The sequence below is a fragment of the Schistocerca serialis genome, chromosome 1 (genome assembly GCF_023864345.2).
Source record: "Schistocerca serialis cubense isolate TAMUIC-IGC-003099 chromosome 1, iqSchSeri2.2, whole genome shotgun sequence".
Lineage (NCBI taxonomy): Eukaryota > Metazoa > Arthropoda > Insecta > Orthoptera > Acrididae > Schistocerca > Schistocerca serialis.
The window spans coordinates 1186025346-1186041367 of NC_064638.1; the positions used below are offsets into that span (position 1 = coordinate 1186025346).

Here is a 16022-nt window from a genome sequence, read left to right on the forward strand (position 1 = left end):
CAGTGGAAAGAAAATTTCTGCCAAAATAATTCTTCCTTTACCAAGGTTTAAGTAATATTACTGGTGATATACTACCATAATGTCTCCCTCTTGATTCCGCAGATTAAGCGTATTCTTTATTCCATTCACCGGCCGTTGTGGCCCCTAGGTTCTAGGCGCTTCAGCCCGGAACCGCACTGCTGCTACGGTCGCAGGTTCGAAACCTGCCTCGGGCATGGATGTGTGTGATGTCTTTAGGTTAGTTAGGTTTAAGTAGTTCTAAGTCTAGGGGACTGATGTTAAGTCCCACAAGAGCCATTTGAACCATTTTTTATTCCGTTCGTTTCTTGTTAGTCGTCTATATTTCTGGAGTCGTTTCTAGGTTCTTCGGAATGCTTTTCTTCGCCATCGGATGTTGTCTGTGTGGCTAGACTATCTGTAGTTCCGTTTCCTAGTGACCTTTAATCCAACACATCTTGACTTGCCGTTTATTGTTTCTATTTGATCTCAATATGTCTAGCATTCTGTGTTTCCGAGTTGTTCTTCTTTAGCAAGGCAAGGGCTGTTTTGGTGTTCCTTTGAAAAGTACGTAATCGATTCCCTTCCTCACACTTGTCGAATCGGAGCTTATGCTGCAGCTCTAATGACCGTGCCGAATCCTCACTTTCCTTCTTAGCCTCTGCACCTGTTAGTGGAATACACCCAGTATGAAATAAACAGTATTTCCACTGAGCCTCAACAGTCGGTTTCAGATTAAAGTTTTGCAGAAAATCAGCTCCGGCGCCCAAATAATGAGCATTATATCAGTAACGAAATCATCAATTACGTTCTATTCACGGTGCTTCGCTGTCTGTTTCACTGACTCGTGACGCACAACAACATTCATTCCCATCTAATCAAGGTTCGTTTTAAAACGGTCCAATTGTTCTGTTTGCAGACAAAAGCAGAAATGAATGAAGAGTGACGGATTCGACAGCTGACTTGAACTCACTGCTGTGTAGAGACACACGTTTTCGTCAGCTTCAACGCCGTCGCTTTGCTTCTATTTGACGACTAAACCAGCCTGTTGGAACAGGGTACAGGAATCAAAGTTCAGTTTTGTACTTTACACATGCAATATCATCAACAGAAGCAAAAAGAAAGAAAAAAGTGAGAACAATCTTGTGAAAGACGGGAGAACGATCTACGAACGGCGGGGTTATTAAACTGACACCAACATACGAGGTACGGCTAGAAAAAAACCGGACTGATGCTGGAAAAAACATTTATTTACAATTATTTACAATTTCATGTTATCTCCTTCAATGTACTCTCCTCCTCGGTCTCTACTCCGCTCCATACGAATTTTCCACTGTTCATAGCAATGCTGCAGATCATTTTCGGTAAGTCCATACATTACTTCCGTCGCTTTTTCTTTTACTGCTTCAACAGTCTCAAATCTAGTTCCTTTCAGAGCTGACTTGACTTTAGGGAAAAGAAAAAAGTCACAGGGGGCGAAATCAGGTGAGTAGGATGGATGATCTAAGATGGGAATGTTGTGTTTTGCCAAAAACGTCTTCACTGACAACGCACTGTGAGCTGGGGCATTGTCTTGGTGAAGGATCCATGACTTTTTTCTCCACAAATCGTTCCGTTTTCTCCGTACTCGCTCACGTAGGGTAGCCAGGACGCTAATGTAGTAATGCTGATTCACTGTTTGTCCCTCTGGTACCCAATCAATGTGCACAATCCCTTTGATGTAAAAAAAAACAATCATTGCCTTGAATTTCGATTTTGACATTCGTGCTTTTTTTTTGTCGTGGAGAACCAGGAGTTTTCCAATGCATCGATTTTGTAAGAAGGTGGGATCACTTTCAATGTTTTCCAGGATGTCAGAACAAATCATTCTTCGGCGTTCCTTCTGTTCAATTGTGAGACACTTTGGAACCATTTTTGAACACACTTTGTTCATGTTGAAGCTTTCATGAAGAATCTGCCTAACACTTTCCTTGTCGACTCCTGTTAACTCAGACACTGCTCTGATTGTTAAACGGCGATCTTGTCGAACAAGTTTACCGATTTTTTCAATGTTTGCATCAGTTTTTGCTGACAAAGGTCTGCCAGTGCGAGTGTCATCACTGGTGTCTTCGCGGCCATCTTTAAATCGTTTAAACCACTCAAACACTTGTATTCGCGATAAACAATCATCGCCGTGCACTTGTTGTAACATTACAAACGTTTCACTTGCAGATTTTCCTAGTTGGAAACAAAATTTGATGTTAAAACGCTGTTCTTTCTGTACACTCAACATTTTCCGACGCACAGACAAAACGTCAACTACTTAAAACAGACGCCACGGGCAGACTGAGTGCAGGAGGCAGATGAAACTCGAGCAGTAGGCGGAGCGAGAGTCACGTGACAGGCCACACGACTTTCAGCCTTATTGCATTCGTTTTATTGTTTCACCAGTACTAGTCCGGTTTTTTTCTAGCCACACCTCGTATGCATAACAGCAAACTCTATGACTGGCGATCTCGCTGGTACCTGTAATAATGCCACTTACGATGCCAAAGTACAGTTTCACAGTGAATGTTCTCATGCAAGGCGACATACTTTTGTGCACACTTGGGTGTGCCTCTACACTGAGCAACCGACTGCTAACGTATCTGTTTTTGTGAACCCGGGAACCGGAAAAAAAAGAGCGCCTGGGAAGAACTATTTGTACATTGAAATATGCAAATTGAGACTTCCAGCCGAACGCCTGTGTATGCAGATGTCCTGCTCTCGAAGGCTGACTATGAATCAATCATACGGAACACCTGTACAGACTCAAACGCCCAAGACGTACTGCATAAATTCTTCTGTAAAACGGCGCGTGAGGTAATCTGACGAGAGAACTTCTCGTAATCCTGTTCAGTCATTCCCTTCTATGCATACTGGATTAGGAGTTGATGACATGATAGGGAAGCCCTTGGTCTGCTCATTCCGAGATTCTAAAGCAGTTTTTGAATGTAGATGAGAAGCGAAAGAGTCTCTGAATCTTGTGTCCGGTGACTGGGTAATGAACGGGCCAACATGATAGTTGATTTCGTCTTCGTGGAAATAGAAAAGCGTCACAAAATCCCCACGTTAATAGCAATATTGCAATGCAAATTTATTTAAAGATTTAACGTCATGTCTAGGTTTAGGTCACTGGAGACGGAGCACATGTACAAATTTTACAAGAGTGGAAAAAGAAATCGACTGTGTTCTTTACAAAGGTAACCATGCCGACATTTACCATCTAGGAACAATGGAAACCACATTATGGGTGGCAGTATTGAAATTTGAACTTCAGTCCTCTCGAATGTATCTCTATCTTGACAGTTTCACAGCAATAATAGATAAAATGAGAAATCGAGCAACAATCCATAATGCCTAGCTCCTTACCAAGAAGATGGTGATTATCTTCGAAATCTCTGAGAAGATTTTATCCAAGCATATAATTGTGAAAAACTTGAATGTCAAATGGAGCATCACTGAATGGAATATTCTACAGTTGAGAATTTCATGCTCACTCTCAACAAACAGGACAGGCAATAGTATGCTTTTCCCGACGCTCGTGAACGGATTGGTTGATGTAAGTTTGGGCAACGAAATAACGATGTAGAACTGATACGTGAGGCAAGTTCTAAAATAGAAATTTAAATTCTCAGAAGTGAAACAGAAACGGAATATGACTTCGCTCAAGTAACGAAAGACTGAAACAAACATCATTTCATATAATAAAGGCTAAGAGCAATGTGCTCACGATTGCAAGTTCAGAACAAACGACAGTACGGTCTACGTCATATTGTCATTCATTATTCTATGCCACTATCAGTAACAACGTAAAAATATTCAGATCAATAATAACTGCCTACTGCAAATTACTTACTGATTGATTTAAAGTTGTACTAACAATGCCCTACTTGTATAAATTCTTTATGTACAACTAAAGGAAACCATAACTTGGAAGTAAAATACTTAAAGCAACCAACAAATATTTTAGGAATGCATTACATTTCGATATTTGTTACTACATTTAAATGTTTTCTCTTTACGTTGTAACTGCTTGTATGAATTGTACCTGAAGATGGCTCGAATGGCTCTGAGCACTACGGGGCTTAACGGCTGAGCTCATCACTCCCCTAGAACTTAGAACTACTTAAACCTAACTAACCTAAGGACATCACACACATCCATGCTCGAGGCAAGATTCGAACCTGCGACCGTAGCGGTTGCTCGGTTCCGGACTGAAGCGCCTAGAACCGCTCGGCCACCACGGCCGTCTACCTGAAGAAGAAATTCCGAAATTTGTAGTAAGGTCTTATGGGACCAAACTGCTGAGGTCATCGGTCCCTAAGCTTACACATTACTTAATCGAACTTAAACTAACTTAAGCTAAGGGCGACACACATACCCATGCCCGAGGGAGGATTCGAACCTCCGACGGGGGAAGCCGCGCGGACCGTGACAAGACGCCTGATACCTCTCGGCTACCCCGCGGCCTTGAAGATGAGGCCAGGTCTGAAACTAGCAGTATAACATTGAAGTGGTCGTCACCGTGTGACAGGTAGTAAGTGACTTGTTATTAATTTGAATGGGTTTCATTACCTTTTTCGTGTGTGTAAACGGGTGCTACAAACATTACTTCTACAGGCGCTTAAAGTTCAAATCGATGAGGATCATTTGGCTAGACGAAATCTCGAAATTTAAAGAGCGTATTGGTATCATTCTTAAGCACAATTTACTACAGATCCCTCGAGGAGAAAACAATGTTCACAAAGAGAAAAAGGGATCACAGCATGTTCGTATATGCACCGGTTTGAAGGAGGTGGACTCTGGATATCAATCTTTCTAATGACTGTCTCTGAAAATAGCCATTGGTTGCCTTCGCCTTTTGCATTGATTCGAATGACTTTGAGAGATCTGTGATTTAGTTCAGTCGTTGAATTAGCCGTTCTTAGCCAAGGGAGGAGCACGGTGGAGGTTGGACACACTTCATGTGCCATTTGAACAACAAAAGGCAGGAGAACGTACTCCTGGTACTACAACCTGAAGAACGGTGACGCTCCGCACTCACGCTCCTGACTATTTAGACATTAACTGTATTTGGCTGCAATACGATTACGAACAGTTGCGAACAGCTGAGCATCAGACTGTCCAGGACTAAATTGCAAAACTGTCCGTAAGGCCTCATAAAGTGAAGACATATGATTCTAATGAGGGGGATCCATTCATAAAATTTGATAAGACCGCCGTTTATACAAACCACCTGACGGTTTGGATGAGCAGCAGTCTGGTACTGTTTGCTGATGATGCTCTGTTGTACGGGAAAGTGGCGTCGTCAAGTGACTGTACGACACAGGATACCTTGCACTTAATTCCCATTTACTTTAAATGTGGACAAATGTAATTTACTCCGGACGAGTACGAAAAACAATCTTTCAATGTTCAATTACAGTATCAGAGGTGTGCTACTTGACACAGTCGCGTCTTTAAATATCTAGCAATGACGTTGTAAAGCGACTCGAAACGGAACGGGCAAGTAAGGTAGGCGAATGGTCGACTTCGATTTATTTGGAGAATTCCAAGAAAGTGTAGTTCATCCATAAAGGAGACCGTGTACAGAACGCTTATGCGACCCATTCTCCTTGAATGTTTGGAATCTCCAATAGATCGGATTAAAGGAAGATATCGAAGCAATTCAATGGCATGCTGCTAGATTTGTTACTTGTAGGTTCGTCCAAGACACGAAGAATTTTGTAAATGGAACTGAATGGATGGAAGAAATTCGTTTCGCGAAACTCTATTGAGAAAAGACATATTTCGCACTGCGCTCCCCAAAGAACTAAAACTTTTGAGAAAGTTTAGGTAATTGGCGTTTGTGACAGATTGCAGAAAGGTTCTACAGCCACCAACTTATATCTCGTGCAACGACCGCGGAGACAGGATAACGATGCTTAGGGCTCACATGGAAGAAAATAGACAGTCGTTTTTCCCTTGCTCCATTTGTGAGTGGAAGTGAAAAGGGAATGATTAGCAGTGGTACAAGATACCCTTCGCCATGCACCATTGGCAGCTTGCGGTGTATATATGTATATGCAACATCTCCTTAGCGTCATTCTAGAGAAAGAGATAACGTGCTTCTCTTTCTGCCCAATTGTCGTATAGTCAACAGGCGCCCTTCGCAGCTACATTTACAACTGAAACGCAAGCCACGTGTAAAGAGTAGCATTAAACCTTGAGCAAGATAATATCAACTTCACAGACGCCAATTAGGATCTTACGGCAGAAGGCAGGCTTCTGACCATATTATGCGACAGTTTCGTCCAGCTCCAAGCAGAGACCAACCTCAACGCATCAGATGGTCCTTTTTTCAGTACCCGTATTGTAAAGGTTTTTTTTCAGGATGAAAATAGTGTCTCGTAAATTGTAGCCAATATGAAAGAAAACATAACTGATCTTCTTTGAGGCTGCATTCTGGGAAAAAAAACTTTGCCCTCGTTTTGAAAAACCCTAAAATAGTTAAAAAGTGGCCACTTGTACAGAAGCCAGAGCGTCTGTCCACAAGAGTGACACGTCAGGAGCAACTAACGCTGTCGTATTTACGCCAGTAAAAACACCGAGAGCGGCTGGGTGCAGGGCGCAAGTCCTTTGTTCCCCTTCATAACGTTTTGCCAACTCATGCTCGGAGATGGTCGTCCATTATTCCGAACAGTCCCGTTGCCACTTTTTCCTGAACGCGCATTTCGTCGGTAATGGTCCTGGAAATGCGTGGTCGGCTCCGTTGTTATTTTCGGAACTGTTTCACATTCTGTCTACCAAAGGGGAGCGACGAAAGAAAAGATTCATTAGCCTGCCGACGGCGTGTACTGGCACCATTATGCTCGAAAGTGCTCCAAATCAACTTCTCGACAGTCAAAAGGTTACACAATAAGTGCAAGGGGAAACAATTCGAAACAAAGACCCGATGCCTGATTTATGAGGCATAAATCTCCGCTTGTAAGACTTACTTGGTAAAATTGAACACTTTTCATCCCCTAGACACGCACTAACACGATCGTTGTAACTGGTGCGCGTCATATACGTGAGATGAGATTATCATATGAAAAGAATTGGAAGTTTGTGACTCTTCAAGCTTTCCCGGCGGCCGTGTTAATAGTCTTCACGGGTTCGCCGTCGGATCACGTTGTACAAATTCCACAGTATTTCCTCGGAGCAACTGACCGTTGAACCACCTGAAGATGTCGGACAGTTGCTCTGAGGAAATACTGTGAAATTTGCACAACGTGATCCGGCTGCAAGCCCGTGAAGACAATTTACAATTAGAAGTTTGTAGGAAGTTTCATAACTGCGCACACTCCACTACAGAGTGAAAGTCATTCTGCGAAATAAGCCGTAGGCTGTGGCTAAGCCAATTCTGCGCAGTTCCTCGCGTCCCGAAGTGCAAGGCCCGCAAGGTAGACTGGAGAACTGAAATTCAGAAACAAAGCAGAAGTGCAGCTACACTATCTCACAAAAAGTATCCGGACATCTATTACTAGACGTTAATACGCAGTGTGTCCACCGTTCGCCTTTATCACGGCTTGAACTCTGCTGGAGACATTTTCAATTAGGTCTGTGGAAATCTACGGAGCGATTGAATGGTAGCCCATTCTTCCTTAATTGGCGAATCCAGAGAACACCAGGGAAGAATACTGGGCGCTTCGAGTCTGGAGCGAAATCGATACGCTAACTTACAAAGTGTACCGAATGTGTTCCATTGAGTCCCGGTCAGAACTCTGGGTAATCCAGTCTATTTGAGGAATGTTATTGTTCACAAACCATTGCCTCGAAGATGCTGCTTCTTGCAAGGATAGCTTGTCATGCTAATACGATCATCGCCACCGAACTGTTTTTATACTGTACGCGGATACAGTGTTCTACAATTTTTTTTTACTATCAAAAATAGTCTTGATCACAATTTATTTATTACGGTGACCGGTTTCGACCACTACTGTGGTCATCTACAGACCAATGAGTAAGAACCTCCTTCTGGTGGTAAATCGCGACCACCAGAAGGAGGTTCTTAGTCATTGGTCTGTAGATGACCACAGTAGTGGTCGAAACCGGTCACCGTAATAAATAAATTGCGATCAAGACTGTTTTTGATAGTAAATATTTATAACACATTGATCACTGTTCACTCCCACAATGTATTGAAAAGCAATTTGCTCTACAATTTGTTCATTTCCTTTTGCATTTAGCGTTTTCTATGCAAAAAAAAAACCCACGCCCCCTCTCTTACAGTAACATCACTCAACTCCGCACTTTACCGAGAGTGGTGGCGCATTGGTTAGCACACTGGACTCGCATTCGGGAGGACGACGGTTCAAATCCGCGTCCAGCCATCCCGTTTTAGGTTCAAATCGCTCTAAGCACTATGGGACTTAACATCTGAGGTCTTCAGACCCTCGAGCGGTTCTAGGCGCTTCAGTCTGGAACTGCGCGACCGCTACGGTCGCAGGTTCGAATCCTGCCTCGGGCATGGATGTGTGTGATGTCCTTAGGTTAGTTAGGTTTTGGTAATTCTAAGTTCTAGGGGACTGATGACTACAGCAGTGAAGTCCCATAGTGCTCAGAGCCATTTGAAATCATCAGCCCCTTAGATTTAGAACTACGTAAACCCAACTAACCTAACGACATCACACACATCCATGTCCGAGGCAGGATTCGAACCTGCGACTGTAGGAGCCGCGTGGTTCCGGACCCTGATTCAGGTTATCCGTGATTTACCTAAATGGCTTCAGGCAAACGCCAAGATGGTTACTTTGAAAGGGCATGGCCGACTTCCTTGTCCATCCTTCCCAAATTCGATGGGACAGATGACATCGTTGTTCGAAAGTAGCGGAACTCCTTAATTGCCTCGTCCACAATTTTGATGCTAAGCTTGTCGATATTTACATTTCTGCTACTCCGCATTACTTTCTGTCTTTCTTCGATGTCTTCCCAACTTATAATTGGTGCTCATTAGATCGTTCAAACCATTTAACAGTTCTTATAATTCTTCCTCACTTTCAGTGAGGATAGCAATGTCAACAGCATATCTTATTCTTTCCCCCTGAATTTTAATCCCATTCTTCAACTTTTACTTCCGTAATTGCTTCTTGACGTGTAGATTTAATAGTACGGGTAAAATAGTACAGCCCTGTCTTACACCTCCGAGCACTTAATTCTTTGATTTCCATTCTTGTTTTTCCCTTTTGGTTCTTGCACTAACTCTTTATTACCCGTCTCTCCCTATAATTTTCATCTATTTTCCTCACAATTTCGAACGTCTTGCACCATTTTACATTGTTGAACACCTTTTTATGGTCGACGCATCCTATGAACGTATCCTGATTTTTCAAACCTTGCTTCCGCGATCAAAGGGTGGCGTCAGAACTGCCTGCCTGATGCCTTTACATTTCCTAAAATCTAAGAGATCATCATCTAACGGATTCTCAGTTTTGTTTTCCATTCTTCTTTGAGATTTATCACATAATATTGACGCACAATCTGATGATCACAAACTGTTCATTAACCATTTTTCCACCTTGCTGTATAAAATTAAGATAATTAAAATCTTCCGAGGAGCTTGATTTGAATCAAGCGCATGATTGTCGTACGGCGGTTAATAATTTATTCTCCAGGACCTGTTCCGGTACGCAAAATGTATCACAAACTTGTCTCTTAAATAGAATGCTGCGGCAGCCCATCAGGTATAATTTTTCACGGTGCCAAAACACAGAAAGCGGCGTGCGCCTGGGAGCAGGTTTTATCGCTTCCACGTCTTCATCCGATCTGTGCGATTAACGCTGACATCCATGACGGTAGGTGTCAATGTGTCCGACTGCATTACTTCTCTGATGAAGCGTTAAGGGATGGATCGCCTGCACAGTGCGTAATCGTGCTTTTCTTGCAACTTCATGAATAACTTGCTTCCACGAAACGATTTCCAAAGTCTCGCTACAAATGGTGCATCTTTTATTGGCCGTCTTACTTTCATTTACGAGTTACACTAGAAAAGCTGATTGTCATCCGTTTCTTCTCACGAGATGCATGTCTCAAACTAATTAGATGTGCTGTTCATACACTGGAACCAATTTCGCTCCTGTTGCAGAGCGCTTACATTCTTAACGTCGTTACCTCCAAATGCCGGCCGGGGTGGCCGAGCGGTTCTAGGTGCTACCGTCTGGAACAGCGCGACCACTACGGTCGCAGGTTCGAATTCTGCCTCGGGCATGGATGTGTGTTATGTCCTTAGGTTAGATATGTTTAATTAGTTCTAAGTTCTAGGGGACTGATGACCTCAGATGTTAAGTCCCATAGGGCTCAGAGCCAATTAAATTAAAATTTTAACGTCGTTACCTCCAAATGCCAGCCGGGGTGGCCGAGCGGTTCTAGGCGCTACAGTCTGGAACTGCGCGACCGCTACGGTCGCAGGTTCGAATCCTGCCTCGGGCATGGATGTGTGTGATGTCCTTAGGTTAGTTAGGTTTAATTAGTTCTAAGTTCTAGGGGACTAATGACCACAGCAGTTAAGTCCCATAGTGTTTAGAGCCATTTGAACCATTTACCTCCAAATAAGAGGTGGAATCCAAAAGTTCTCAAAACACATTAATTAATATTATTGTGTCTTATCTAAATCTTATTCTGCATCATCACCTTTAAATTTGGCCACTTGAGAGCGAATACACCCATCCCAACGAGACTGCCAATCTTGAAATGCACCCTAGAAATCATTCTTTGTTGCGGTGTACACTCGTCTCTGTTATTCTGCTTGGATTGCTTCCTCTGTATCAGATCTTTACTTCTTCAAGTTGATGTTCATCTAGTCGCACGAAGCTAAGTGTGGTGAGTGGCGCTGGTAGGGAACAACCGTCATTTTGTTTTTAGTTAAAAATCCCCGAATAATGTAGGCTGCATGCGGTCATGCAATGTCGTGGTGGAACAACCAGTCGATCGTAGCTGAGTCTCTGAACGTTTCGTCTTCCCTCCTCTCCCAAACATCGCAATAGAACTGTTTGTTGATCATTTGACCAAGAGTGTCAAACTCCTCAGGAACAATCCCGTCAATATAAATAAGAGAAGCAGACTTATCTGAGGTGACGAACTCTACAGTGACGTTTGCTGCTTAGTTTTGGGGAGCCAGCTTTCGTCGCTAGTAACAACGTTGGAGAGAAAGTTTGGATAGTGCTGAAGCCGTTGCTTAAGTTAGTGCTGGCGTAAGCCGTCGCCAGCACACAGGTCGGCAAAGATGTAGCACAAAGATCGATAGTAGGAGCTGGATCAAGAGCACCTGTCACGAGAGAGGCCAGAGACACACCGACAAGCAGTGCCGCCAACGCCCTCTTGACGGCAAGTGTTTAGACCGCCGCCGTTGGCCAGAGGGTCTCAGTGACTCATTCTTCCAGTTTAGCGTCTGTCAGTATAGTGCAGAGCGGGTTCAGTTCACGTAACGGGCTACGACAGTACATAGCGACCAGATTAGTGATTACAGCCTTGTGAGACCGCCAACAGCCTTGCCGCAGTGGTAACACCGGTTCCCGTCGGATCACCGAAGTTAAGTGCTGTTGGGCTGGGCTAGTACTTGGATGTGTGACCATCCGGTCTACCAAGTACTGTTGGCACGTGGGGTGCACTCAGCATTTGTGAGGCAAACTGAGGAGCTACTGGATTGAGAAGTAGCGGCTCCAGTCTCGGAAACTGACATACGACCTCGGTGAGCGGAGTGCTGACACCATGCCCCTCCGTATGCGCATCCAGTGACGCCTATGGTCTGAGGATGACACGGCGGCCGGTCGGTACCGTTGGGCCTTCATGGCCTGTTCGGGAGGAGTTTAGTTTAGTTTCAGCAGTGAGACCAAAGTTTGTAATAACAAGATTACCGGTATTGTCTGCAAGAGTACTATTACTGATGATATTTACCAAGAACATAGCCTCTATTCAAGTTAAATATCCAATACAAATAAATGAAGAACCATGTTAATCCACGTGTGCATTTGTGTTGCAGAAAGACGACACCGGCCACCCGTAACAACACACTCTCCCCTGCTTCCTTAGAGTGCAGCAGTCAGTCGTCCTTTTTAGATTTTATTACGCAAATCCATATTTCGGCTAGTGGCTAGCCATTCTCAATGCACTATTTTCTATTGTCGATGCATGTACGTCCCTGCTGTTCGGGCGTCAGTCACATTTCTTTGAGTACTTCTCTTGGGAACGTTCTGTCTGTATTAGTGCTTAAGCTCCACACTCAGAAGCGCAGCGCACTCACGCATCCGTGTATTAATTACCAGTGGGTATCGATCACTTCATTTATATAAAAAAATCTTTTGTGTCAATCGATTTGCATGTAAGTGATATACTTCGTGAACTACTGCTTTTATTTGATATGAATTGAACAGTTTCGTAGTTAGTTAATAAAAACATAAACATGTCAACTCTAGAAAGTTATTAAAAATAATGTTTGCTACTATCTCGCCCTTTCTGGGGAAGCGATGTATTAGAGAGTGTTATGGAGCCGGTTTTAAGAGAGACATGTTTGTGCACTTGTAGGGAGTTGTGTTCCTGTGATAATTGTTTTATCATTGCTTGTTTAGTACGCAAAAAATATAGAAAACAAAAACTTTTGGGAAGGCCTACTGTTTACGAGCGGAAGCTATCTTTAAAACCCAAACTGAACTTTGTAGGTAATTCCTTCTGAACGACAAAGCTTTTCTCAACACACATGCTCCTGGACAGGACGGACAGGCAAAATTTTATTTCAGATTTCGTTTTCAACTGAGTCTTCCGAGTACCGCTACGACCGCAGGTTCGAATCCTGCCTCGGGTATGGGTGTGTGTGATGTCCTAGGTTAGTTAGGTTTAAGTAGTTCTACGTTCTAGGGGACTGATGACCTCAGAAGTTAAGTCCCATAGTGCTCAGAGCCATTTTTTTGTCGCTCACAAGCAACGCCTTCAACCAACTGCTGAGTAAATACGTGCACCCAGCCCAACGCGATAACCAGTAAGGAACTTGGAAAGCGAATATCGTGTGTGGTCGCTGGAGGATCCCGCATGGCCAGGACGCAGTTTCTTCACATGGTTTGCTGGAGACATTCCTTTACTAGACTGCTATACTGGCGGTCACTCTTTTAACTCCGTCCCGAGGGCAAGCCCTTTCTGTATTCTGTATACCAAGAATATATTCCAAGTTCAATGAATTTAACTCTTTTATTTCGGCGTTCATCCATCCCGCTCCACGTCGTGTAGACTCTGAAGAGAACAATGAAACCAACATAAAACCAGCTGATTACAAGATTTTGTAATTTATCAGTGTGGGTATGAATACTTTCAAATGTTTTTATTCCAGTCTTTGATCACAATATCAATTCTTTAGACGATGACCGGTTTCAGTCCGTAATGACCATCGTCAGATCTTCGAAACATATAAATATAATTAGCACAGCATCGTCACATAGATCTAATTTAAGGTGTAGAATAGGCCACATCGTCCATACAGTCATTATTGAGTTGTAATGAGGATGGTCATTACAGACTGAAACCGGTAATCGTCTAAAGAATTGATATTGCGATCGAAGATTGGAATAAAAAACATTTGAAAGTATTGGATCACTGTTTGTACACGTGACTATGTCGCAGTTGGTGATGAATACTTTCAGTTTTAGGCAAAATGACAAATATCTGCAATATTGATAGAGCACATCACAACTATATGTAGAGAACTAGTAATGATAACACCAACGTTAAAAAGTGGTTCAAATGGCTCTCAGCTCTATGGGACTTAACTTCTGAGGTCATCAGTCCCCTACAACTTACAACTACTTAAACCTAACTAACCTAAGGACATCACACACATCCATGCCCGAGGCAGGATTCGAACCTGCGACCGCAGCAGTCGCGCGGTTCCGGACTGAAGCGCCTAGAACCGCTCGTCCATCGCGGCCGGCAACACCAACGTCCAAAGTTTCCGGAGTGATAGTTAAAACCACCTCTCGTGCATCGCACAGAAGCAAAATCGTAAAGTACATGCTTTGAGGGGTGCTTCATTTGTAAGATACTGCCTCAGATACGTCTATGGGGCGTTCAGACACGTGACTGGACATCACGGCGCGGTCAGAGGACCGGCGAGCGTCCGTCTGGCAGGGCTGGATGCCGGTCCAGCGGTCGAACCGGCTGTCGGCCACGGGCGCGGCCCGGCTGCCAAAAAACAAGAACGGAACGCGGCCCGCGAAACCCCGTCCGGCGGCCATCTGGTCCGGGTCGGCTCCGCTGGCGATACCGGCTCACCACACGGGGCGCCCTCGCTTGCCCGCCACCGCTACTGTGAGCCAGCAACAAGGTGTTCGCAGCCAGAGCGGCGAGCGTCTAAGTGAAGGGGAAGTGCCCTGTGCGCATGCGCGACACAAGCAACTCCAAGCGGCTAACATCAATCGTCTCATTGTTACGCGCGACAAGTAGCGTCCACGCCAGCTGTCACGTCTTACAAGCGCTGCGAGTTCTGGCACGTGGACAGTTCTTCGAAGATACGTCTGCTCCGTATCTATCACCATGCCATAATATATATTATTTCTCAAGTCTACATTCCTTTTTCTCACCACATATGTGGGGACGCAGAACCACAGGGCTCTAACCCTGCCCTACAGCTGCAAGCACAACTGTACCTTTGCCAGATCAGTTCTCTGTAGTACGCGGTATATGCAACACGCATTTTGTAAACGCTACGAGGATAAAAGTACAAGGGGCGTTTGAAAAGTCCGTGCAAAGTCCGAGAGATGGCACCACCGGCGCGTATCGAGGTCATGTCTTCGACCATAAATGTAATAGACTGGCCCTGGCGTCATTTTCGTGGCTCCAACATCTCTGGGCTAAAGTCACGTGAATATTGGCAAAACATGGTTGTTTCGTGTTGCGCTTATGGCTGTACTCAGCGTTTTGTCGGGGGAAATGGCATTACATTTCACGTGTAAGTGTTTCTATGATAGTACAGATGCGGTTATTGAAATCTGCTGAAGTGACTTTTATATGTTTTTTACACCTGAAATAGAGTATCACGTAAATTAAAGTGTTGAAAGTGATGCCTGTAAAGTCAGACTCATATTACATTTTGGAAGGTATCTGTGATAATTCGGTTACAGAAGTAAGTATAACTGTTTCTCGTTCCTACTCATAGGTTCCCTAAGGATGAAAACCGAAGGCAGCTTTGGATACAGGCCCTGAAACGGAAAAACTTTAAGCCATCTGCACATACGCGCCTTTTTGTATATACAAGTGAGATTATAATAAGGTAAGAGCACCTATAGTCGACACATGAAGAGAATTTTTTTCTACCTTCTAATACTATTAAATAAATGTAGGCTCCAAAATTATTTTCTGAAACTTCAAAGTCTCGCCTTTCATCTAAAATATCATTTTGTTTAATCTGATAGTTTAAACTTTTGTAAAAATAGTAGGAACTGAACCTTTGAAGTGCACCTAAAATCGATACTCTAAAGTGGACCTGCTCCTAAAGTCGACAATTTTGGCACCTATAGTTGGCATAATTCCCATATCCCATTTTCTTTTATAAGTGACTAGAGCTCAAAACGCGGCGAATCCAATGTTTAAAGTTTTGACACGAGCCCACTCTTACTGTATAAAAGAATTTTAACGACATTTTACTTTAATTGATAGTTTATAGTGATTTCGTCCCGCTACCCACCAGAGGGGCGTTCAATGTATTTGTTAGATTTTATAAATGGTACTGTGAACAAATCCAGGTCAAATGTAGTTCTGGCATAATTTTTCGCAAATGAAAAAGTAATTTTTGTTGGAAGCGTTTGACAGTCAATTGAGAAATGTGAGTGAAATACGATACAAACATAGGATGGCAGACCTCTAATTTGAAATCTCGCCACGTTTTGCCAACAGTCACGTGGTTTATGTTGGAGCCACACCAGCCCTATAGCTTCTGCACAGCAAGGCCAGTCTACTAGTATCTATGGTCGAAGGGTCATGTTTAGTTAGTAGCATCTTTGGAA

General features: G+C 43.6%; 1 protein-coding gene and 1 pseudogene across 1 annotated transcript in view; one reads left to right on the forward strand and one right to left on the reverse strand.

Annotated features, from left to right (window-relative positions):
• LOC126418759 (uncharacterized) overlaps window positions 1-16022 on the reverse strand; it is a 462747-nt gene that overhangs the window by 363168 nt on the left and 83557 nt on the right. The gene's annotated exons all lie outside the window — the stretch shown is intronic.
• On the forward strand, window positions 11516-11633 carry LOC126427244 (5S ribosomal RNA; annotated as a pseudogene).